Below are 24,743 nucleotides of genomic sequence, written 5' to 3'. Positions count from 1 at the left end.
CTCTGGTGTGTGCATCTTGCTAGATGTCATTCAAATGCGTATTTCTTGTCTCTAATTCACAGGAGAGGGATTTGAATGTAAAAATGTTTTTTTTTTGTGAACTTTCATGTGCCTTAATATCAAACTTGTATGCAAATCTGTAAATATGAATAAAATTGGTATTTACGAACCTAGTTGGTTTAGCCACGGAAAAAGTCAGGAACCTTCCGGCTAGCCATGATTGGATGGGCTGGACATGCCGTGAAATGAGTTCAGATTGGTCTGCCATGTAGCACACTTCTGTTTAGAACATGAGCTGGTCAGTATGTGTAGGTAATCCTTTCTAACGTGGCTTTCTTAAAAGATAGCGCGCAGTAGAACTGCAAATCTGTTGCTCTCCACTTTCTGGTGGGCGGAGTTATGAAAATCAGTGGAATGCGAGTACGGTAGCTTAGGAGATGGAGAAATTCTGGTGTTTGATTGCAAATATGCAGATGGAGTCTAAAAAACTCTTCAAAATAAGGGCAAACATGGCATCCGTGACAGAGGGAGAAGAGTCCATCCATTTATACAGGTAAGATAGTCTAGCTAGGTACATTTTCAGATATCCATTTCTAATTCAAGACATTGTCATTTCAAGTTAAAGCGTACTGTTAGCTAGCTAGTTAATGTTACGTCTATGATCTGTGTAGTAATATTATTCATATTGCAGAGCCATTTGCATTGCTAGTTATAGCCTAATGTTAGCTAGCTAGCTAACATTGGAGCTGGTTGGTTAGCTATCTGCAGATCCATGCAGGGTAGTAACATTATTGGGATAACAGATCATTAGCTAGCTTGCTACGTTTAAACAAAAATACTCCACTATGCAACTAACCATTTCACTACACCTTCCGTATCCTGTGCATGTGACAAATAAACTTTGAATTTATTTGACATGGTATGCGTTTACCAGAGAAGGTAATGTGAAGAACATGATCTGTACCAGTCAAATTAGGATATAACATTAGGCCAATGAGACAGTGTCCAAGTTCCTAAATTCTCTGGTAGAATGCCCTCATGCTTTTCATTTAGTTAGTCTCACAACCTCAGTTGGCTTGCCATTAGCTTCAAAATAATGATCTTGTGAGTTTATTTTCCTGTAATAATGAAGACAAATGAGCTTAAGTGAATATCTTGTCAGCTATATGATATGTTAATTATTTGTGGCTAGCCAGCTAACTTAAAATTAGCTAGCTAGCTAACAAGCTAGCTAGAAACTAACCAAAACATTTAGAAAGCTGTTTTTAGTTTCCTGGTTTGCTATGTACTAAATTTATTTTTAAACAGGTGGGTTTATTGGTGTTAAAATACACTAGTTATGCTATTTTGGACCACCAGGCTGCTGATGTCATGCAGCCTGTACTTTGTGTTTATAGTTTTTCATAAACGACAAGTTTGATGTTGGACGACAATAGAATGCTCACGATGTCACTGTGACAACTGTCAATAGACATAGTATAAACCTGGCTCTAGTCTTTAAATCTTTGGTTGTTTAGTCCATGACTTCACATGTCAACCCTTAAAGAGATGGGTGGGGCTAAGGCTTAAGAGGGTGTGAACTATGCTGAATGGGTGTAGACAGAGCTCTCCAGAAGATTTACCAAAACATTCAGGGGACATTTTCTCAAAAGTGATTACAAGTTTCAACTCAGAATTACTTTCCTATTGTATGACGTAGCTGGAAAATGGTGCTGCACAGCTTCCAGTAAACAGTCACACTCAAACTAGAAAATTGAGGGAAGACAGTAATTCTGTTTATATGTAAATAATATTTCTAAGTTTAATATATTAGGTACCTTTTGAAGTGAGTAATTTAGACAAATATACAATTTAAATACCCGTGTTTCTTGTTGTGTTATTCCTAATGAAATAAAGGTTGTGGTCTTTAAAACTAAGTTAATTGCCATTTGTTCTTTGTTTTGAGCTATGTCTCTTTGAAATGTGTGAGAAAATCTTGAAAATTCTCAGCAATCGACAGCAGCATTCTTGAATTCCATTGTGGCCTAAAGGGTTAAAAAAAATACTTGCTTGCCAGCGCATGTCTTTAATGTAGAAAGGGAAAGAATGTCTAAGTGCCACCATCAATTACTATTACTGGGCAGCGGCATGTGTGTACAGTGGGGCAAAAAAGTATTTAGTCAGACATCAGTCTTTTATACTGATAAGTTCAAACAGGTGCCACTAATACAGGTAGTGGAGGACAGAGGAGCCTCTTAAAGAAGAAGTTACAGTTCTGTGAGAGCCAGAAATTTTGCTTGTTTGTAGGTGACCAAATACTTATTTTCCACCATAATTTGCAAATAAGTTCATTAAAAATCCTACAGTGTGATTTTACGGATTTTTATTTTTCTCATTTTGTCTGTCATAGTTGAAGTGTACCTATGATGAAAATTACAGGCCTCTCTCATCTTTTTAAGTGGGAGAACTTGCACAATTGGTGGCTGACTAAATACTTTTTTGCCCCACTGTATATATTTGTTTAGATATAATGTATGTGTGCGCGTGTCTGACTTGTCAAAGAAACAGGTGAAGGATATTTTACCCTGCCACCCTAGGAGGCAGGGCAAACCAGTTTGGCAATTTCTGGTAAATTACCAAATAAAACACAGCACATTTTTGGACTCATTCAGCAGCTTTAACCTGATTAAACATAATACCATTGGAAATTAAATGAAACTTCAATTTATATTCCTAAAACGTAAGTTTAAAATTATGCTGTCGCTGCTTTGCTTTGACATTTTGATAAATAACAGTCTTAACATGTACAAATCAATAACCAGTATGCAGGTACAGTTTGTGATTTATTGAAAACTTAGTACATTCATATGTTTATCTGCAATTATATATTTTTTTACAAGCACCATAAATAAGCCCTGGCAATAAATCACGATAAGGGGAGAAATCAGGTTGTATGCCTTGTTGAAATTACCACAACTCAAAAACCACACAGAAACTTGTTATAGGACAATGCGAAGAAGACAGTCAGCTACATGTTGCATATTAATAATGCGTCAACAACAGAAAGAGAAACACACTGTTTTGTCAATCACTCATGGGAGATTTGTATTTATTATGGGAGATTTGTATTTATTATGGATCCCCATTTGCTGCTGCCATTGCAGCTGCTACTCTTCCTGGTGTCCAGCAAAATGAAAGCAGTTATACAATTTTAAAAACATCACAATACATTCACAACAGATTTCACAACACATTAAGTGTGTGCCTTCAGGCCCTTACTCTACTACCACACATCTACAACACAAAATCCATTTGTACGTGTGTATGGTGCGTATGTTATCGTGTGTGTGCGCGTGTGTATGCAGGGGGCAGTGTTTGTGTTTGTGTTGCTTTTAACTTCAACGAACCGGCATAGGATATAGTCTCTGACAAGGGCTGGCTGGTGAACATGAACATGAACTGCACTCACCTAATCCGCATGTGTTTCCGCCGGTGCTCATTAAGAAATGAAGTGGCCATTACTGAAGCCCAAACGAGAGTTGTCTTTGGGGTCTGGTTTAAGTAGTGAGTACTGAGTAACAGTGAGGTAAGCTAAATTATGGAGAGAAGTTTAAGCCATCTCCATCTCAAGATGATCAGCTAATTCACTATTATTTGTAGGCTGACGACTGCACTGACCTTGTGTTTAGCAAACCTGAAAGCAGCTAGCTAGCATAGCTTGGGGATACAGTTTATTCTGAAAGTATTCAGATCCCTTGAAATTTTCCACATTGTTACGTTACAGCCTTATTCTAAAATGGATTAAATCTGGGGTGGGGGGTTCCTCATAAAATGTCCACACAATACCCCATAACGACAAAGCAAAAACAGGGTTTTAGAAATGCATAAAATAAAAAAACATGACATTTACATAAGTATTCAGACCCTTTACTTTGTTGAAGCACCTTTGGCAGTGATTACAGCCTCAACTCTTCTTGGGTATGACACTTCAAGCTTGGCACACCTGTATTTGGAGAGTTTCTCCCATTGTTCTCTGCAGATCCTTTCAAGCTGTCAAGGGGGAGTTAGAGCACTCACCTTGTGGTGATCTGGAGCAATGACACCATGATGCTGAGCAATGACACCATGATGCTGGGTACCTCCAAGTCCCGTGGTGCAGGAGCACAACTTTTAAAGGAAGAACAGACTGTTCTGAACGATTGTGTGATCTCGCTCTCCGTAGCCGATGAGAGTAACATCTTTAAACAGCTTAACATTTACAAGGGAGAGGTTATTGTCCTGGCAACACTGCTAATTCTCTGACCTCCTCACTGTAGGCTGACTCATTGCCTAACACCATCGTGTCGTCAGCACACTTGATGGTGTTGGAGTCGTGCGTGGCAATGCAGTCGTTGGTTAATAGGGAGCATAGGAGGGGACTAGGCACACACCCCTGAGGGGCCCCCGTGTCTAGTGTCAACATGGCGGAGGTGTTGATGCCTACCCTCCACCTGGGCCCAAACGAGAGTTGTCTTTGGGGTCTGGTTTAAGTAGTGAGTACTGAGTAACAGTGAGGTAAGCTAAATTATGGAGAGAAGTTTAAGCCATCTCCATCTCAAGATGATCAGCTAATTCACTATTATTTGTAGGCTGACGACTGCACTGACCTTGTGTTTAGCAAACCTGAAAGCAGCTAGCTAGCATAGCTTGGGGATACAGTTTATTCTGAAAGTATTCAGATCCCTTGAAATTTTCCACATTGTTACGTTACAGCCTTATTCTAAAATGGATTAAATCTGGGGTGGGGGGGGGGGGTTCCTCATAAAATGTCCACACAATACCCCATAACGACAAAGCAAAAACAGGGTTTTAGAAATGCATAAAATAAAAAAACATGACATTTACATAAGTATTCAGACCCTTTACTTTGTTGAAGCACCTTTGGCAGTGATTACAGCCTCAACTCTTCTTGGGTATGACACTTCAAGCTTGGCACACCTGTATTTGGAGAGTTTCTCCCATTGTTCTCTGCAGATCCTTTCAAGCTGTCAAGGGGGAGTTAGAGCACTCACCTTGTGGTGATCTGGAGCAATGACACCATGATGCTGAGCAATGACACCATGATGCTGGGTACCTCCAAGTCCCGTGGTGCAGGAGCACAACTTTTAAAGGAAGAACAGACTGTTCTGAACGATTGTGTGATCTCGCTCTCCGTAGCCGATGAGAGTAACATCTTTAAACAGCTTAACATTTACAAGGGAGAGGTTATTGTCCTGGCAACACTGCTAATTCTCTGACCTCCTCACTGTAGGCTGACTCATTGCCTAACACCATCGTGTCGTCAGCACACTTGATGGTGTTGGAGTCGTGCGTGGCAATGCAGTCGTTGGTTAATAGGGAGCATAGGAGGGGACTAGGCACACACCCCTGAGGGGCCCCCGTGTCTAGTGTCAACATGGCGGAGGTGTTGATGCCTACCCTCCACCTGGGACCAACCCGTCAAGAAGTCCAGGATCTAGTTGCAGAGGAAGGGGTTCAGACCAAGGGTCCCTAGCTTTGTGATGAGTTTTGATTAAGGGGACTATGGTGTTGAACATTGAGCTGTAGTCTATGAACAGCATTCACAGTTATTTCCTCTTTTCCAGGTGGGAGAGGGCAGTGTGAAGTGCAATTGAGATTGCCTCAGCTGTGGTTCTGTTGGGGTGGTATTCGAATTGGAGTGTGTCTAGGATGATGGTGTTGATGTGTGTCATGACCAGCCTTTAAAAGCACTTTATAAATTAGATGGGAGTGCTACATTTCACGTTACTTTCGCTCTCACATATCTTTTTCTGTAAGCCCTAAAATGGATCTAGAGTAGAGGTTTTCACTGAGATTTGAGAGGTTGAATTGTCTCAATGATGTTGTAGCAGTGAGATTAAAAGTCAATGTAGTCAGGTGACCTAACCATTGCTAAGGATTAGATATGTTGGACATGAGTCAAAGATTAATGTAATGAACATTATGGAGGGCAGGGAAACAGAGTGCGAGAGAGAGAGAGAGTGAGAGACCAAGTGATGCAAGAGAGTGTGAGCACGAAAGAGTGAGAGATTTTGTGGTTTCTGTGTTTGTGTTGACTGATCAGTTGCCACCTGTAAAGGAACACGTCGTCTGAGCTGGTATGGCAGTCTACCTCCCACTGTTCAAAGTCTATTCCACATTAATTCAATATAATTTTGATGAAATGACATGGAAACAAGGTTGATTCAACCAGTGTGTGCAGAGTATGCTGTATCCAATATTACGCAGAGAGATCTAGGAGGTAGGGACGTCAAAAGTTCAGCATGCTTAAACTTCTTAGGGATAGGGTCTAGTTTCCTGAATTTCCGCCTGACTGACGTGCCCAAAGTAAACTGCCTGTTACTCAGGCCCAGAAGCCAGGATATGCATATAATTGGTAGCATTGGATAGAAAACACTTTGAAGTTTCTAAAAATGTTAACATAATGTCAGACTATAACAGAATTCATATGGCAGGCAAATATCTGAAGAAAATCCAACCGGAATGGTTTTTTATTTAGCTCCCAGGCTCTTATAATGGGAACCGATTGTAAATCTGTCTCCCAGATTGTTGACATCTAGTGGAAGCCATAGGATTTGCAGTCTTTCTTCAAGGTTTCAGGCTTGTTTTTTGAAAAACAAACAAAGTATTTGGAGTTTGTGTGAGAAGAGCACCGGAACAATAGTCTTGCGGCAGGCGAGGGAGAGGGCGCGCACTTACAAATGTTCCTTTCCTATTGAACATACTACTTACCATATGAAATATTATAGTTTATTTACATTTTAGAGATAGGAGGATTAAATTAACGTTGGTTGACTTTTTTGGACAAAGTTTATCGGTAGCTTTTTGGACTCCTTTGTCGGCATGTTGAACGAGTGGATTACTGAAATCGATGCCGCCAACTAAACTGACTTTCTTGGATATAAAGAAGGATTTTATATAACAAAATGACCATTCATGTTGTAGCTGAGACCCTTGGGATTACAAACAGAGGAAGCTCTTCGAAATTAAGTGATTTATTTAAAATCGCCATTTGTGATTTTATGAAGCCTGGGCTGGTTGAAAAATGTTGATCTGGGGCGCCGTCCTCAGACAACCGCATGGCATGCTTTCGCATGAAAGCCTTTTTGAAAATCGGACAACAGTTATATAAACAGGAATTTAAGCTTTTAAATGATAAGACACTTGTATATTCATAATGTTTAATATTATGATTATTTATTTGAATTGCGCAACCTCCAATTTCACCGGACAATGTCGGCTTGTCCCGCTAGCGGGATGCCTATCCCTAATTAAGACCCTATGGAGGCTCTACACCTTGAGCACTGGTTAACTTGTGCTGGTGAGCATTTTTAAATGCTAACCATGGTTAACTTCTTAAAAGGTATAGGGGGCAGCATTTTCACTTTTGGATAAATAGAGTGCCCAATTTCAACTTCCTGCTACACATGCCAAGAATATAAGATATGCATATTATTAGTAGATTTGGATAGAAAACACTGAAGTTTCTAAAACTGTTTGAATCATGTGAGTATAACAGAACTTATGTAGCATTTACATTTACATTTACATTACATTTAAGTCATTTAGCAGACGCTCTTATCCAGAGCGACTTACAAATTGGTGCATTCACCTTATGACATCCAGTGGAACAACCACTTTACAATAGTGCATCTAAATATTTTAAGGGGGGGGGGTGAGAAGGATTACTTTATCCTATCCTAGGTATTCCTTAAAGAGGTGGGGTTTCAGGTGTCTCCGGAAGGTGGTGATTGACTCCGCTGTCCTGGCGTCGTGAGGGAGTTTGTTCCACCATTGGGGAGCCAGAGCAGCGAACAGTTTTGACTGAGCTGAGCGGGAACTGTACTTCCTCAGTGGTAGGGAGGCGAGCAGGCCAGAGGTGGATGAACGCAGTGCCCTTATTTGGGTGTAGGGCCTGATCAGAGCCTGGAGGTACTGAGGTGCCGTTCCCCTCACAGCTCCGTAGGCAAGCACCATGGTCTTGTAGCGGATGCGAGCTTCAACTGGAAGCCAGTGGAGAGAGCGGAGGAGCGGGGTGACGTGAGAGAACTTGGGAAGGTTGAACACTAGACGGGCTGCGGCGTTCTGGATGAGTTGTAGGGGTTTAATGGCACAGGCAGGGAGCCCAGCCAACAGCGAGTTGCAGTAATCCAGACGGGAGATGACAAGTGCCTGGATTAGGACCTGCGCCGCTTCCTGTGTGAGGCAGGGTCGTACTCTGCGGATGTTGTAGAGCATGAACCTACAGGAACGGGCCACCGCCTTGATGTTAGTTGAGAACGACAGTTTGTTGTCCAGGATCACGCCAAGGTTCTTAGCGCTCTGGGAGGAGGACACAATGGAGTTGTCAACCGTGATGGCGAGATCATGGAACGGGCAGTCCTTCCCGGGAGGAAGAGCAGCTCCGTCTTGCCGAGTTCAGCTTGAGGTGGTGATCCGTCATCCACACTGATATGTCTGCCAGACATGCAGAGATGCGATTCGCCACCTGGTCATCAGAAGGGGGAAAGGAGAAGATTATTGTGTGTCGTCTGCATAGCAATGATAGGAGAGACCATGTGAGGGTATGACAGAGCCAAGTGACTTGGTGTATAGCGAGAATAGGAGAGGGCCTAGAACAGAGCCCTGGGGGACACCAGTGGTGAGAGCGCGTGGTGAGGAGACAGATTCTCGCCACGCCACCTGGTAGGAGCGACCTGTCAGGTAGGACGCAATCCAAGCGTGGGCCGCGCCGGAGATGCCCAACTCGGAGAGGGTGGAGAGGAGGATCTGATGGTTCACAGTATCGAAGGCAGCCGATAGGTCTAGAAGGATAAGAGCAGAGGAGAGAGAGTTAGCTTTAGCGGTGCGGAGCGCCTCCGTGATACAGAGAAGAGCAGTCTCAGTTGAATGACTAGTCTTGAAACCTGACTGATTTGGATCAAGAAGGTCATTCTGAGAGAGATAGCGGGAGAGCTGACCAAGGACGGCACGTTCAAGAGTTTTGGAGAGAAAAGAAAGAAGGGATACTGGTCTGTAGTTGTTGACATCGGAGGGATCGAGTGTAGGTTTTTTCAGAAGGGGTGCAACTCTCGCTCTCTTGAAGACGGAAGGGACGTAGCCAGCGGTCAGGGATAAGTTGATGAGCGAGGTGAGGTAAGGGAGAAGGTCTCCGGAAATGGTCTGGAGAAGAGAGGAGGGGATAGGGTCGAGCGGGCAGGTTGTTGGGCGGCCGGCCGTCACAAGACGCGAGATTTCATCTGGAGAGAGAGGGGAGAAAGAGGTCAGAGCACAGGGTAGGGCAGTGTGAGCAGAACCAGCGTCAAGCCACGGAGCGGGAGGGGAGGACCGAGCCGGCCTGGAAGATAGGGGACATAGAGAGTCAAAGGATGCAGAAAGGGAGGAGAGGAGGGTTGAGGAGGCAGAATCAGGAGATAGGTTGGAGAAGGTTTGAGCAGAGGGAAGAGATGATAGGATGGAAGAGGAGAGAGTAGCGGGGGAGAGAGAGCGAAGGTTGGGACGGCGCGATACCATCCGAGTAGGGGCAGTGTGGGAAGTGTTGGATGAGAGCGAGAGGGAAAAGGATACAAGGTAGTGGTCGGAGACTTGGAGGGGAGTTGCAATGAGGTTAGTGGAAGAACAGCATCTAGTAAAGATGAGGTCGAGCGTATTGCCTGCCTTGTGAGTAGGGGGGAAGGTGAGAGGGTGAGGTCAAAAGAGGAGAGGAGTGGAAAGAAGGAGGCAGAGAGGAATGAGTCAAAGGTAGACGTGGGGAGGTTAAAGTCGCCCAGAACTGTGAGAGGTGAGCCGTCCTCAGGAAAGGAGCTTATCAAGGCATCAAGCTCATTGATGAACTCTCCGAGGGGACCTGGAGGGCGATAAATGATAAGGATGTTAAGCTTGAAAGGGCTGGTAACTGTGACAGCATGAAATTCAAAGGAGGCGATAGACAGATGGGTAAGGGGAGAAAGAGAGAATGACCACATGGGAGAGATAAGGATCCCTATGCCACCACCCCGCTGACCAGAAGCTCTCGGGGTGTGCGAGAACACGTGGGCGGACGAAGAGAGAGCAGTAGGAGTAGCAGTGTTATCTGTGGTGATCCATGTTTCTGTCAGTGCCAAGAAGTCGAGGGACTGGAGGGAGGCATAGGCTGAGATGAACTCTGCCTTGTTGGCTGCAGATCGGCAGTTCCAGAGGCTACCGGAGACCTGGAACTCCACGTGGGTCGTGCGCTGGGACCACCAGATTAGGGTGGCAGCGGCCACGCGGTGTGGAGCGTTTGTATGGTCTGTGCAGAGAGGAGAGAACAGGGATAGACAGACACATAGTTGACAGGCTACAGAAGAGGCTACGCTAATGCAAGGAGATTGGAATGACAAGGTGACTACACGTCTCGAATGTTCAGAAAGTTAAGCTTACGTAGCAAGAATCTTATTGACTAAAATTATTAAAAATGATACAGTACTGCTGAAGTAGGCTAGCTGGCAGTGGCTGCGTTGTTGACTTTGTAGGCTAGCTGACAGTGGCTGCGTTGTTGACACTACACTAATCAAGTCGTTCCGTTGAGTGTAGTAGTTTCTACAGTGCTGCTATTCGGGGCTAGCTGGCTAGCTAGCACTGTTGATTACGTTACGTTGCGTTAAAAGAACGACAATAGCTGGCTAGCTAACCTAGAAAATCGCTCTAGACTACACAATTATCTTTGATACACAGACGGCTATGTAGCTAGCTATGTAGCTAGCTACGATCAAACAAATCAAACCGTTGTGCTGTAATGAAATGAAATGAAAAATGTGATACTACCTGTGGAGCGAAGCGGAATGCGACCGGGTTGTTGAGTGCGGAAGTTCTATTCAGTAGACGTTGGCTAGCTGTTGGCTAGCTAGCAGTGTCTCCTACGTTAAGGAAGACAAATAGCTGGCTAGCTAACCTCGGTAAATTAAGATAATCACTCTAAGACTACACGCTCTAAACTACACAATTATCTTGGATACGAAGACAGCAAAGACAACTATGTAGCTAGCTAACACTACACTAATCAAGTCGTTCAGTTGAGTGTAATAGTTTCTACAGTGCTGCTATTCGGTAGACGGTGGACGTTTGCTAGCTGGCTAGCTGCTGGGCAGATAGCAGTGTAGACTACGTTAGGACGACGAAATACGAAGTTGCAATAGAAGTGCTGACTGTTTCACTTTGTTGTCCTCTTTCTTTTCCTTTTTCTTCTGTCCTTCTTTTGTCCTTATTTTGTCTTCCTTTCTTCTGTTAACTAGATATTTTTTGTTGTTATTCTTTGTAAGCTAGCTAGCTTCTTCCAGGAGAGTCCCTAGCAACTGCTTAGCAACAAGTAAACAATTCTGCTAGCAATTCACCTAGCTAAGATAACTGTACAATTTTATGAAAAAAATAGTTAATTTTTCAAAAGCCTGTCTTGTTTAGTTTGTTCCTTGTTTTGTCTTCTATTGAGTCTTGCAGTTTTCTCTTGATTTTTTCGATGTACTTCACTCTAAAAAAACATTTAAATCTCAATAAATACAGGAGCTCATTTTTCAGCAGCTGCTCAATTTAGAACTCCGGAATTCTCGGAATTCTAGCAGGCAAAACCCAGAGGACTAACCGTTCAGAATATATATATTTTTTTAGGTCTCTGTTCACCGAGTTCTCATTGGCAAACGATATTTCTTAGGATCTTGTTTTCAGGTCCTACCGCTTCCACTGGATGTCACCAGTCTTTGGAATTTGGTTGAGGTTATTAATTTGTGCAATGAAGAAGTAGGGCCAACTAGGATCTGGGTAACACTGTTGAGAGTTGCGCAAGACTTGAAATGTAGCGTTGGTTTGTTGTCTTCCTGTATTGAACACAGATAGACCAGTCTTCAATTTGATCGATTAATAACGTTTAAAAATACCTAAAGTTGTATTACAAAAGTAGTTTGAAAAATTTAGGCAAAGTTTATAGGCAACTTTTGAAATATTTTGTAGTGATGTTGCGCAATTTGAAAGACGTTTTTTTCTGGATCAAACTCGCCAAATAAATTGACATTTTGAATATATATGGACGGAATTATCGAACAAAAAGGACCGATTGTGATGTTTATGGGACATATTGGAGTGCCAACAAAAGAAACTCGTCAAAGGTAAGGCACGTTTTATATTTTATTTCTGCGTTTTGTGTAGCGCCTGCAGGTTTGAAATATGCTACCCTCTTTGTTAACTGTTGTGCTATCATCAGATAATAGCTTCTTTTGCTTTCGCCGAAAAGCCTTTTTAAAATCTGACATGTTGGCTGGATTCACAACGAGTGTAGCTTTAATTGAGTATCTTACGTGTGTGATTTAATGAAAGTTAGATTTTCATATCAATTTATCTGAATTTTCCGCCTGGCATTTTCCCTAGTTTTTGGCCAAGTGGGACGCAAGCGTCCCCTAAACCATAAGAGGTTTTAAGTAATGAAGACCGAGTCTGGATACAGAACATTTCTGTCAGCTATTGACAAAGTGGATACCTTTTACTAGGACATTTCAATGTAAGCCAAGACAGAAGACCTCTACCATTGCTCAACGAGGACCTCTGGAGGGAGATAAGAGAACAGGATTTTTTATTGAAAAAAAAGCACTGAAGTCTGGTAAGAATGATGACAGACGTATATTTGCGTTACTGAGAAATAAGGTGGTTAGGAATATAAAAAAAGCAAAAGCAGAGTTATGTATTTGGTCTAGACACTGTTCCTGAAGAGACACAAATATTCTGATTGCCCCTATTGTACATCTAGTTAATATGTCTATCAAATATGGGTTCTTCCCAAATGCTTGGAAGTCTGCTGCAGTGATACCCAACACTGGTGGAAAATTACAGACCTATAATAATTATTCCAGTGTTATCAAAAGTAGCTGAAAGATGGGTGGCTGATCACCTTATTCAGGGTAACTCCATACATCAAATACATAATTCTTCCCAAAGAGCTCTTCTTGTTTATGGGGAGAATATGAAAGTTGTCTAACTTCAGGCATCTTGGGTATCATTTTGGACTCCAACTTGATATTTAAGAAACATGTGAAGGTGGTTAATTACCTCTTTGGCGCAGGCGTTCTGCTAGCGACACACCGACAACATCCATTGAAATTGCAGAGCGCCAAATTCACATTACAGAAATAGTAATAAACATTCATGAAAATACAAGTGTTATACATTGGTTAAAAGTTTGACTTCTTGTTTATCCAGCCACTTTGTCAGATTTCAAAAAGGCTTTACGGCGAAAGCATAACATGCTATTATCTGAGGACAGCGCCCCACACACAAAAGCATAAACAATTTCCAACTAAGCAGAGGAGTCACGAAAGTCAGAAATAGCAATAAAATAAATCAGTTACCTTTGGAGATAATCTGGTTGCAATCACAAGGGTCCCAGGAACACAATAAATGGTTGTTTTGTTCAATGAAGTCCTTTATATCACAAAAACTCAGTTTTGTTGGCGTGTTTTGTTCAGTAATCCACCGGCTCAAAGGGAGTCATAACATGCAGATGAAGACACCCTAAGTGTACTGGTAAAGTTCGTCGAAACATGTCAAATGATGTTTATAACTAATCCTCAGGGTGTCAATTATCTAAGTCAATAATATTTCAACCGGACAATAGCATATTCAATAGAATGGAACAAGAACGAAGGGCACACAAACAGTCATGCGGGCGCAAACCAGTACTGCATGCTTCCCCAGTCCCCTAACCAAAATGTATTTTTCCTTTGTCTTTTTTCAGAAAACAAGCCTGAAACCATGTCTAAAGACTGTTGACATCTAGTGGAAGCCATAGGAACTGAAATCTGGGACCTAACCCATTACATAGTCAATAGGCAGTCAATGGAAAACCACTCACGTCAACAAACAAAAAAACACTTCCTGGATGGATTTTCACCTGCCATATCAATTCTGTTATACTCAGACATTTTAACAGTTTTAGAAACTTCAGATTTTTGTTCTATCCAATACCACTAAATATATGCATATCCTAGCTTCTGGGCCTGAGCAACAGGCAGTTTACTTTGGGCACGTCATTCATCCGAATACTGCCCCATCACTAAAAAGTTAACCGTCTTAAGTTTGGATTATCCAACTTTAGGTTTATAAGACCTTTCACTCCTCTGGAGGACACCAAACTATATATGCATACTATGATCCTCTCTTTGAGATATTGCCTCACATGCTGGTCACAAGCAGGAGCTACTATTCTGAAACCAATTGAATCACTCTACAAACACTTAAGATTTTATTTATAATAAACTAAACAGTTTCCACCATTGTCATATAATTTAAACATATAATTTAAACACAATTTATTTCGTCTGGATAGCTTTAAGCAGTATGTAGATGTAAGCCTTATCTTTAAGATCCTTCATGATCTTGCCCCTAAACCCCTATGCCGGCATATCATGCTCAAAGAAAGCATCTCCAGGATAACAAGGGCAGTAACTAGAGGGGATTGCATTGTCCCTCCGAAACAGTAAAATAAATAAATAATAATAAAAGAAAATCTAATTTGGCCAATTGTCCTTCTCTGTTAGAGCTACAATATACTGGAACACAATGCACATGGACTTGAGAAGCTACACTGATTGTACTTTTAAATTTGAATTGAAAACATATCTCAAACCTGTACACGAGTTATCTGTAGTTCCTCATATGTAAGACGGTTGATGATAGTGTTGTCGTTAGAATTATAAATTATTGGATGTAATGTATTTTGTATTGTTTCAGTGAGTATTTGTATTGTGGTTGTGCAATTGTCTTTAGCTGCCTTGGACTACTTAGCTTTTGGCTAACCCTGGCACATTTACATGGATGTTGCATTATTATAATATTGATTCATGTGCATTGTCGACTATAAATAAAAACAAACAAGCCATTGGAACACAGGAGTTATGGTTGCTGGTAATGGGCCTTTGTACATCTATGTAGATATTCCATTACATTTAAAAAATATTTTTCAAATACGATGACATTGAGTGACCCCAAACATTTGAACGGTAGTGTATATACAGTGGCAAGAAAAAGTATGTGAACCCTTTGGAATTACCTGGATTTCTGCATAAATCAGTCATAAAATTGGATCTGATCTTCATCTTAGTCACAACAGTAGACAAACAGTGTGCTTAAACTAATAATTTGTATTTCTGGTCTATATTGAATACATCATTTAAACAGTCACAGTGTAGGTTGGTAAAAAAATATGTGAACCCCTAGGCTAATGACTTCTCCAAAGGCTAATTGGAGTCAGCTAACCTGGAGTCCAATCAATGAGATGAGATTGGAGATGTTGGTTAAAGCTGCCCTGCCCAACAAATACTCACAAAATTTGAGTTTGCTATACACAAGAAGCATTGGCTGATGTGTACCATGCCTCGAACAAAAGAGATCTCAGAAGGCCTAAGATTAAGAATCGTTTACTTGCATGAAGCTGGAAAGGGTTACAAAAGTATCTCTAAAATCCTTGATGTCCATCAGTCCATAGTAGGACAAATGGTCTATAAATGGAGAAAGTTCAGCACAGTTGCTACTCTCCCTAGGAATGGCCGTCCTGCAAAGATGACGGCAAGAGCACAGCGCAGAATGCTCAATGGAGGTTAAGAAGAATCCTAGAGTGTCTGCTAAAGAGTTACAGAAATCTCTGGAACATGGTAACATCTGACGAGTCTACGATACGTAAAACATTAAGCAAGAATGGTGTTCATGGGAGGACATCACAGAAGAGGCCACTGCTGTCCAAAAAAAACATTGCTGCACGTCTGAAGTTTGCAAAAGAGCACCCAGATGTTCCACAGCGCTTCTAGCAACATATTCTGTGGACAGATGAAACGACAGTTGAGTTGTTTGGAAGGAACACACAACGCTATGTGTAGAGAAGAAAAAGGCACAGCACACCAACATCAAACCTCATCCCAACTGTAAAGTATGGTGAGAGAGCGTCATGGTTTGGGGCTGCTTTGTTGCCTCAGGGCCTGGACAGCTTGCTATCGTCAACGGAAAAATGTATTCCCAAGTTTATGAAGACATTTTGCAGGAGAATGTTAAGCTATCTGTTTGCCAATTGAAGTTCAGAAGTCGGGTGATGCAACAGAACAACGACCCAAAACACTGTAGTAAATCAACAAAGAACAGCTTCAAAAGAAGAAAATACGCCTTCTGGAGTGGCCCAGTCAGAGTCCTGAACTCAACCTGATTTAAAATGCTGTGGCATGACCTCGAGAGCTTTTCACACCAGACATCCTAAGGATATGGCTGAACTGAAACAATTTTGTAAAAATGGTTCAAAATTCCTCCTAACCGTTGTGCAGGTCTGACCCGTAACTAGAGAAAATGTTTGGTTGAGGTTATTTCTGCCAAAGGAGGATCAACCAGTTATTAAATGCAAGGGTTCATACTTTTTCCACCCTACACTGAATGTTTACACGGTGTGTTCAATAAAGACATGAAAACGTATAATTGTATGTGTGTGTGTTATTAGCTTAAGCAGACTGTCTACTGTTGTGACAGAAGAAGATCAGATCAAATGTTATGGCCAATTTATGCAGAAATCCAGGTAATTCTAGTGGCCAGACGGAAGCCACTCCTCAGTAAAAGGAACATGACAGCCCACTTGGAGTTTTCCAAAAGGCAACTAAAGGACTCAGACCATGAGAAACAATATTCTCTAGTCGATCCTCAGCACACAGCCAAGACAATGCAGAAGTGGCTGCGGGACAGATCTCCGAAAGTCCTTGAGTGGCCCAGCCAGAGCCTGGACTTGAACCAATTCTAACGTCCCTGGAGAGAACTGAAAATAGGTGTTTAGCGATGCTCCTAATCCAACCGGAGAGCTTGAGAGGATCTGCAGAAAATGGGAGAAAAGCCCCAAATACAGGTTTGCAAGCTTGTAGCGTCATACCCAAGAAGACTCAAGGCTGTAATCGCTGCCAAAGGTGCTTCAACAAGATACTGAGTAAAGGGTCTGAATACTTATGTAAATGTAATTTCATTTTTTAAATATAAATTAGCAAACATTTCTAAACCTGTTTTTGCTTTGTCATTATGTGTTAGTGTGTGGACTGATGAGGGGAAAACTATTTAATCAATTTTAGATTAAGGCTAATGTAACAAAGTGGAAAAAGTCAAGGGGTCTGAATACTTTCTAAATGCCCTGTATATACATTTAAATTGTCTGACATGCTACATAGGGGTTCATCAACGAGGGGCTATGAGTTCTTTGTAAAATAATGAATGAAGTGAAAGGTGCATGTGCTCCGAGACGTTCTAACGGAGTGGAACTGAACAGCCACTGAGTTCCAATATTTTCCAAAGAATGCATCGTCCTGAGTTGATTATCCCTTTTCTACCATGGCTGTAATTTAACACATTTTCCACTATAAATGTGTTTAACATGCACTGAAGTAGCCAGCATGTTCATTCCACAGCTTGTAGTTGCCGTGGTAACCAAACTTGCTAGTTTAGCTAACCAAAGCATCGGTCTTAGCTTGCTATTATGAAAATCAAATTCAGCAATTCCAATACGGTTTCCAAAATCGACTTTTGTTTTCAAAAGCAGCTCAAACAAAACATGTAAAATTAACTAAAGCCATTGAAGTTTACTTGTGCAAACAGAGTTATTTAAGCAATAATGTCCAAATGGGTGTGGTATATGGCCAATATACCACAACTAGGGGCTGTTCTTAGTCGCAGTAATTACAGCAGTAAAAATACATTTTTTGTCATACCCATGGTCTGAAATAAAACGTCTTTGCCAATCAGCATTCAGAGCTCGAACCACCAAGTTTATAAAGGGAATTATAAACTGGGTGGTTCGAGCCCTGAATGCTGATTGGCTGACACCCGTGGTATATGGTCTGATATACCACGACTATGAAAACATTTATTTTTACTAATCTAATTACGTTGGTAACCAGTTAATAATAGCAATGTGGCACCTCGGGTTTAGGTGTCTGCGTAAGAACAGTCCTTAGCAGTGGTATATTGGCCAATCACAAAGGAATACTCAACAATGCCATACACAGCTATCATATTCTTTGCATAATTGCCACGCACGTTGTGTTTAGCTCATATTGGCGGTTGAAATTGAATGTGAAATGGGTGGATCAAGGTCCATTCACATTTTCATTTCAAATCAATCAAGATGAGCTATGAATTAAATGGCAATTACGCACAGAATAGGATGTGATGCATTTGACATTGGAATTCTATGTACTTTTAACTTTTCTTATTTATATTCCTGTCCTAACAGAGGATATCATTAGCAAAACTGCCAGATTGTTAGACTACCTTAGTCGGTTTACTTAGCCTGTTATAAAATAAACACATCTGAAATTTAATTCCACTGTAATTGTTGCAAACCAGTGTGCCTGGCACGGCTGTAAGTGTTGATTCCAAATGCCACCAACGGATTGTGAAAATATCAAACGTTACCATTTCGCCTAATACATATAACTTTAAGCATGTAGAAATTGTTACACTTACACAAGGTGATCCTTTATCTCAATTGGTGCCATTTTAAACGTCTTTCTTCGGTTACATTCCTCTTGTCATTTGTCTTCATGTCCTTAGTTGATTCAGGATTCCACTCAACGAAGCGCACAACGCGTCCCCCCCCCCCCTGTCCGGTCTCAAACCTAGACTGAATATAGGCAGAAATGGAATCGGTGTCTGGTAAAAACACTCATCTCCTCCTCAGCCACCAGTAGGTTATGCATGTCACACACTGACCGAGACTCAGCAGCAAGGCAGACCCTGTATGCATGTGGCTGTAGGGCTACAGCAGTGGCATACACGCACTAGAGCGAGACCGTCTGTTAGACATCTACCCCGGAATCTTTTTCTTGGGTATTAAAACTGGCACTTTTATCCAAAGACTAATAGATGTCCCTCGATTAACGACCAGAAGCTTACTGGGAATAGAGAGGAGAAAACAGATCTCCAGCGTTATTTCACCGTGGTTAGTGTCTGGAGCGGAGAAGCGACGGGCGCTTTGCCAACCACGAGTTGAATTCCCGCCTTGTCCTGGTGTATGGGTCCCATGTACTGACAATCATGAGGTATTTTGCGGTTCCAGAACATAGCCTGCGTTTCAAACTCAGAATACTTACCCTGGCCTCAAGCCATTGGGGGCACCCCTGCAGCCATCTTCATCGTAGGTCCAAATGATTAGCCAAACAAGGGAAGTTCTCAACGTAAGCCCCTAAACCCCCTTTTAATTCCAAGTACACAATCATGTTCACTTCAAGGCCTGAAACGCCCCATAATTAAATTCCTGATGATGAGCCTGCCTGCCGCCCTGCTACCGTTGCCCCACCTCTGGTTTACTGACCCCTGCCCGCCTTGACCTGTCTATTACCTGCCCCTGTTGGATGATTAAACTATCTTTAATTTGACACTGTCCGCATCTGGCTCTTACCTTCATATATGATAAAAATGAGGGATAGCTTTTTATGCATTTCTCTGAGTGGAGTAAAGGTGATCTAGAATTTGTGCCCCTCTGTTTGCACAGGTGATATGCTGATAGAAATTAGGTAAAATGGTTCAGTTTTCTTGCATTAAAGTCACCGGCCACTAGGAGCGCTGTCTCTGGATGAACATTTTCTTGTTTGCTTATACAGCTTGTCCTGTACAGCTTGTCCGGATCGATGAGCCTTATGTATGCTGGCAACAGTAAAATAGCAGCCTACAAAATAAATTACTTGTAATATTAGTAGTAACCATCTGGATGTCTTCGTGATACAGTCTACTGCTCAATGGGGAGAGTTTGCGCTGCACGCCAGTTTCCACTAGTTAGCACAGACACAAAGTAAAAATTTGCTAAATCATAATGATTAATTATTTTTTATTTAAGGTTAGGGTTAAGATTAAGTTTAAAATCACATTTTAAGAAGATAAATTTTATAAATAGGCCGTGTTTATGAGTTGTGGCTAACATTAGGGTCTAACTAGAACAACTCACGGTGCTAGGAAACTAATAATAACATCAGCTGGGGAGCCAGCTAACAGTACACTTTAGCTCGAAATGAAACTGCTTTCTGTCAAAATTAGAAAAGGTGTAATATCTGAAAATGTAGCTAGCTATCTTACATGGCTGTATACGTCATCGTGCATATGGACGTGTCTCCCTGTCAGGAATGCCATGCCACGGTTGCCCTTAGTTTGAAGATGTAATCCTGAGACAGGTATTTCCTCCATCTCTTAGTTATTATACTCTATTTCCACTGATTTCTAAACTTGATCCTCCAGAAAGTGGAGAGCCACACTTATGCAGCTTAACCTTTGACGATGGGGCAGTATTTTCATTTTTGGAAAAAATAATGTTCCCGTAATAAATGGGATATTGTGTCAGGACAAGATGCTAGAATATGCATATAATTGACAGTTTAGGATAGAAAACACTCTAAAGTTTCCAAAACTGTAAAAAATATTGTCTGTGAGTATAACAGAACTGATATTGCAGGCGAAAGCCTGAGAAAAATCCAATCCGGAAGTGACTCATCTTTTGAAAGCTCTGCGTTCCAACCAGATTACTTTTTCTCTGTATTCCCAAGGTGTCTACAGCATTGTGACGTAGTTTTACGCATTTATGTTGAAGAATACCCCTAAGCGGCTACATTGCGCAACTGGTCACCTGATGGCTCCCACAGTGATTCTCGCGTAAAATACAGAGGTAGCCATTATTCCAATCGGTCCTACTGAAAAACCAATTGTCCCGGTGGATATATTATCGAATAGATATTTGAAAAACACCTTGAGGATTGATTATAAACAACGTATGCCATGTTTCTGTCGATATTATGGAGCTAATTTGGAATATTTTTCGCTGTTTTCGTGACTGCAATTTCTGTGCGATTTCTCAGCCAAACGTGAAGAACAAACGGAGCAATTTTGCATACAAAACTAATATTTTTGGAAAAAAAGGAACATTGGCTATCTAACTGGGAGTCTCGTGAGTGAAAACATCTGAAGCTCATCAAAGGTAAACGATTTAATTTGATTGCTTTTCTGATTTCCGTGACCAAGTTACCTGCTGCTAGCTGGACAAATGCTATGCTAGGCTATTGATAAACTTACACAAATGCTTATCTAGCTTAGGCTGTAAAGCATATTTTGAAAAGCTGAGATGACAGGGTGATTAACAAAAGGCTAAGCTGTGTCTCAATATATTTCACTTGTGATTTTCATGAATAGGAATATTTTCTAGGAATATTTATGTCCGTTGCATTATGCTAATTAGTGTCAGTCGATGATTACGCTCCCTCATGCGGGATGGGTAGTTACTAGAGAGTAACTACACAATACATTTTTTTTAAAGCCGCGTTTGACAAGATTATCAACACAGACTGATGAGCTTCTATGGCAGATCAATCCGAACTCCTCTCTCGGCATGTCCAGCCCACTCAGTAACTCAGCCAATCATGGCTAGTGGGAAGGTTGCAAACCTTTTCTGTGGCTTAACCAACAAGGCTCCTAATTTAACAATTGTATTTGTATTTACAGATGGCATACGTGTTTGTTATTAAGGCACATGTTCAAGAAGGCATTTCTGGCACAAAAAAAAACTCATTTTGATAAAATACCATTTTTACGTTCAAACGGCTCTCCTGTGGAGTCGGGACTTGCGACATACGCCTTCCACTGGGATTCAGGTGGCAAAAAGAACCATCATTGGGACAGCACACAGATGATTTCTGTGAGCGCTGGTGTGCCATCACTGACAAATTATTGATTTAATGACATTAATTGTTGACCAGTTTAAAAAGGATTTTATTGAAATGGATAACATGATTGAAGAGAAATGCACAGCTCTGCAAGGAGCTGTTAATGATGATGGCATATTCAATGAACTGATGAAAACAAACCAAGCGATAAGTTGTCTACAGAAATAAAGGAACTTAAAATCAAGAAATTCAACCAAGACAAAAAAGACAAAGTCTACATCTGGAGAAACCCTGACAAGAGGTCTTGCTCCTCTTCTCCATGACAGACGCAGGAGGGATGCCGCTTACTTCTATCCACCCCAGTCTGACCAACGCTCTACAACCACGGGCACGGGCAAGCGCACCTACGAGATGCTGAACCCGACGGGGTAAGAAGAAATGACTACCAGAGGCAGAGGGGACCGTTCACACGGTCCCAGAACCCACAGGACTGAGTGTTTTTAATTTATCAAGCAAGATATGGAGCCCTGCCCATGTCTCCTTGCTTAATAAAGGGTTATCTTTTATGTCTACAACTCAGTGCAACGATTTTTATGTTAAGGTAGACATGTTTAAGTTTTTTAGAAACATCCGTTTAAAGGAATAGCTTTAGCTCCCCTAATCAAAATATTTCTACTGAACATGTAGGTTGCTCACCTGCACATACTCTGATTGCTTTTAGATGTAAGAGTTATTTTGTACCTCCAGCCTCTATTGAGACATGTTGCAGACTTGTTGAAAAATATGTTGTTCATCTCCTTAAGAACAAACAGGAGTACATATCTTTCCATAATTTGCCAAAGGATAAAAAACGAGCTTTGCTTGATTTACAATCCGATACGTTAGTCCTTACCCGCCCTACTGATAAGCGTGGGTCCGTTGTACTCATGGATAGGACAGTTTATGTAAATTAGTGTCATAGACAACTGTTTGACAACACCTTTTACAAGAAACTCAGAAGTGACCCCACTGCCCAAGCTCAGAACATGATCTTTACTGTCCGAGATGGTTATTTATGTTCTGGTCAGATAATCAAAAAATAACACATATTTTTGGCTATTCAACACCCTAAAATTGCCACGTTGTAACGAAAAGGAAAAAGGGATCGGTGGCAGCTAGTAGACCGGCGACGACGACCACCGAGCACCACCCGAACAGGAAGGGGAGCCACCGTCGGTGGTATTCGTGACACACGTTCTATACATTGCTGAAATTACACAAGATATGTTACAAAACCTCCAGGGCACCCTATTGTAGTGGGCATTGATGCAGTAACTGCCCCTCTATCAACTTTTGTTGACTTTTTTATTAGACCACTCGCAGGACAGCTCACCCCCTTCGTAAAGGACACTAGCAGTAGTATCTCTATTATTGAATCTCTTGATCCTCTCCCTGAGAATATTTTGTTAGTTGCATTTGATGTTGAGTCGTTATACACAAATATTCCACATGAGGGCGGTATTGAAGCTATGGAACATTTTCTTGTGCAACGTGACCCTAATGAACAACCTTCCAGTGCTTGCATTAAAATAGTACTCACACACAACTACTTCATGGATCTAAATTATTTCTTCATTCAGATGAAGGGTACTGCTATGGGATCCCCCATAGCTCCTAACTATGCTAGTTTGTATGTGGGTTACTTGGAGAAACGGTCTATTTTCACTCCTCTCGAAAATGTTTTCTTGCCGAACATCATTATTCGGAAACGGTATATTGATGATATTTTTGTTCTACGGAGGGGTGATGGAAAACAGCTCCAGGTGTTCCATGCTTTTCTTAACTCCTGTTCTGAGCATCTGAGATCTACTATGCAATCTGATACACGTCAATTCAGTTTCCTTGATCTTCGGATCTCGTGTGAAGACAATGTTCTATACACTGACCTTTACAGGAAACCTACTGATCGTAACAGTTTGTTGAGGGCTGATAGTTGTCACACACTTCCCTTGAAAAACAGTTTGCTCTACAGCCAATTCTGTGGAATCAAAAGAATTTGTAAAAAACAATCAGATTTCAACAGAAATATGGCTGAGACGCACTGAAAATTCAAGGAGAGGGGGTACAAAAATGGTCAGATTAATACTGCCATTGAGATAATTCAAAACAAAATGAGACATTACCTTTTTTAAGGTCAGTCTCGCAAAAAGAAGCATTCTTGCATTCTAACTACCCGCTATTCAAAGTGCTCTGAATAAATTAAGGGAATCGTTCACAAACATTGGCACATTCTAAGATCCGATGATAGTATCAGTAATGTGTTTTTGGACGTATTCTCAAAGGGCAGAAACCTCAGAGATCAATTGGTAAACTCTGATTTACCAACCTAAGATATCCCTGCACAACATGTATTTGCCTCCCTATTGGATGGGGGGGAAATTACAAGTGTAATAGCTGTGCTCAATGCAATGGCACTTATAAATGTAGATCCTTCGAACGCCCCCAAACAGGGAAACAGATCACAATCAAAGGTGTCATCACCTGCTCCACTAAGGCAGTTATTTATCTTATAACTTGTCCTTGTGGTAAAAACTATGTGGGTAAAACAAAGTGTGAATTAAAAGTACGTATCTCGGAGCATCGTAGCACCATTCGGTGCAAAAACTCAATTTACCCAGTTGCGGCCCACTTTTTGGAAGCAAACCACTCGATTTCATCTCCACGTTATATTAGCATCGGACATTTCACCCTCCCTAGGAGAGGGGGTGACCTCGACAATTTATTCTTCAAATGAGAGGCTGCCTGGATCTTTGAGTTAAAGATCCTTGCTCCCTTCGGTCTCAACGTAGACTTTGATCTGAAGCCATTCTTGTGATTATTGTGATTTTGCTATTGTAAATGTTTGTAGGCGTATGTAGCCAAATTCGTACGCTAATCGTACGCTATCCATTTATGTTTTTTGTATTTTATTTTAATATATGAGAATTAACCAAATATCAGGCCACAACCACCCATGATTACAGACACCTGTGTGTGTCTTTTGACACTATATAAATGAGTCACCCTACAGTGTTTGTTATTATTCCC

The 24,743-nt window shown here is 41.4% G+C and overlaps 1 protein-coding gene across 2 annotated transcripts in view; it reads right to left on the bottom strand.

The window, feature by feature from the left end:
* htr2cl1 (5-hydroxytryptamine (serotonin) receptor 2C, G protein-coupled-like 1) overlaps nt 1-18,610 on the bottom strand; it is a 209,075-nt gene extending 190,465 nt beyond the window's left edge. For both annotated transcript variants that reach the window (XM_046327937.1, XM_046327938.1), the window contains exon 1: nt 18,499-18,610. The gene's annotated coding sequence lies outside the window, so the exon portion shown is untranslated. The remainder of the gene's footprint in view (nt 1-18,498) is intronic.
* Nucleotides 18,611-24,743: the final 6,133 nt, after the last annotated feature.

The sequence above is a fragment of the Oncorhynchus gorbuscha genome, linkage group LG25 (assembly GCF_021184085.1).
Source record: "Oncorhynchus gorbuscha isolate QuinsamMale2020 ecotype Even-year linkage group LG25, OgorEven_v1.0, whole genome shotgun sequence".
Taxonomy (NCBI): Eukaryota; Metazoa; Chordata; class Actinopteri; order Salmoniformes; family Salmonidae; genus Oncorhynchus; species Oncorhynchus gorbuscha.
This window is presented reverse-complemented; position numbering and strand designations above follow the sequence as displayed.